This window comes from Sinohyriopsis cumingii, unplaced genomic scaffold (genome assembly GCF_028554795.1).
Source record: "Sinohyriopsis cumingii isolate HCF-2022 unplaced genomic scaffold, ASM2855479v2 utg004448l, whole genome shotgun sequence".
In the NCBI taxonomy this organism is placed as follows: Eukaryota; Metazoa; Mollusca; class Bivalvia; order Unionida; family Unionidae; genus Sinohyriopsis; species Sinohyriopsis cumingii.
Window position 1 is genome coordinate 30,001 of NW_028316756.1, and position 2,551 is coordinate 32,551.

Here is a 2,551-nt window from a genome sequence, read left to right on the forward strand (position 1 = left end):
GTCGCTCTATTCCTAAGCTTTCAATTTTTCGAAACTTCACACTTGCATGGAAGGAATCGGTTTTCTTCCAATGGCGGGCGAACGGACAGTCCGATTTTCGTGGGGTTTTCACTGCCTGACGCGTCTCTTCAAGACCAATCTGGCCCTGGGTCGCACGTCTACCTAGCTCTTGCCCTTCCGGAGGAAAGGAACTTTAAGCCGCGTTTTACCTAGAAACGGTCGGTTTCTCGAAGCGTACGGACGAACGGACAGGGCTATTGACGTGCGGTTTGCTCTAACAGAGTCGTCTCTTCGAGCCCGATCTGCCGACATGTGGCACGTCGCTATATTCCAAAGATTTCAATTTTTCGAAACTTCACACTTGCATGGTGGAAAACGGTTTTCTCCCGATGGCGGACGAACGGACGCAGCCATTAAGATATATTTGGCACAGGCCGACGCGTCTATTCAAGACAGATCTTTTGGCATCTGACATTTGATAATACCTCCCGCCGTCGGCGCTAGGCCTTGTGTACCCCTGACATTCCGTTGGTGCAAAGCCCTTGGAAGCGAAGTAACTAAAACCAACGTTGGACTTAGTTATTAATTGATGTGTGTGTGTGTGTGTGTGTCTTTGTGTGTGTGTGTGTGTGAATATATATATATATATATATATATATATATATATATATATATATATATATTATATATATATATATATATATATTATATAGTATATATATGTATATATATATATGTATATATATATTATATATATAATATATATATATATATATATATATATATATATATATATATATATATATATCGCTCGGCAAGGCATGCGTGGATAGTTCTGTCTAGGACGCAGCCGCCACCGCAAACCGCACGAGAATATCTTTCGCCGTTTTAGAGACACGAATTTTCTAGCAAGTGTGCCGATAAATTGCATACCGAGCGAGTTTTGTGTGTCTATCCCCCCCTCCAGTGATTTCTGCCTGTGCCTGAACGGCCATCACGAAGCCATCTTTGAAGCCATCTCGCTCGGCAAGGCATGCGTGGATAGCTCTGTCTAGGACGCAGCCGCCACCGCAACCGCAACCGCACGAGAATATCATTCGCCGTTTTAGAGACACGAATTTTCTAGCAGTGTGCCGATTAAATTGCATACCGAGCGAGTTTTGTGTGTCTATCCCCCCCTCCAGTGATTTCTGCCTGTGCCTGAACGGCCATCACGAAGCCATCTTTGAAGCCATCTCGCTCGGCAAGGCATGCGTGGATAGCTCTCTCTAGGACGCAGCCGCCACCGCAAACCGCACGAGAATATCTTTCGCCGTTTTAGAGACACGAATTTTCTAGCAAAGAGTGCCGATAAATTGCTTCCCGAGCGAAGTCGGTTACTTGTTATTTTCCCATTACTTTCGTCTCTCGCTGAAATGGCCACCGCCTCGTCCAGGAGAAGCCATCTCAGCGCAAGGCATCGACGGATAGGTCTTTCTCTAGACCCATCAGCCGCAGCAAACCGCACGAAAATATCTTCGAGCGTTCGAAAGATATAGGTATTCGAGTGAAGATACCGAACCAACGGAATGCCGTGATGGCAACAACCTTGACCTTCGGCTTTTCATGTCGCACGGACGAACGGACTGTCCGATTTTCGTGGGGTTTTCACTGCCAGACGCGTCTCTTCAAGGCCAATCTGGCCTGGGTGGCACGTCCACCTAGCTCTTGCCCCTCCCGAGAAAAGGAACTTTACGCCGCGTTTCACCTAAAAACGGTCGGTTTTTCGAAGCGAACGGACGAACGGACAGGGCTATCGACGTTCGGTTTGCTCTAGCACAGTGGCCTCGTCGAGCCCGATCTGCCGACATATGGCAAGTCGCTCTATTCCTAAGCTTTCAATTTTTCGAAACTTCACACTTGCATGGAAGGAATCGGTTTTCTTCCAATGGCGGGCGAACGGACAGTCCGATTTTCGTGGGGTTTTCACTGCCTGACGCGTCTCTTCAAGACCAATCTGGCCCTGGGTCGCACGTCTACCTAGCTCTTGCCCTTCCGGAGGAAAGGAACTTTAAGCCGCGTTTTACCTAGAAACGGTCGGTTTCTCGAAGCGTACGGACGAACGGACAGGGCTATTGACGTGCGGTTTGCTCTAACAGAGTCGTCTCTTCGAGCCCGATCTGCCGACATGTGGCACGTCGCTATATTCCAAAGATTTCAATTTTTCGAAACTTCACACTTGCATGGTGGAAAACGGTTTTCTCCCGATGGCGGACGAACGGACGCAGCCATTAAGATATATTTGGCAACTTTACACTTGCATGGAAGAAATGGGTTTTGTTGGACTTGGTTATTTATTGATTTGCATACATACATACATACATACATACATACATACATACATACATACATACATACATACATACATACATACATACAGAGAGACATAATAGCTCTGTCTAGGACGCAGCAGCCAACGCAAACCGCATGAGAATATCTTTTACCGTTCTACAGATACGATTTTTTCTTTTCTTTTCTTTTCTTTTTTTTTTTTTTTTTCCTTTGTTTTTTT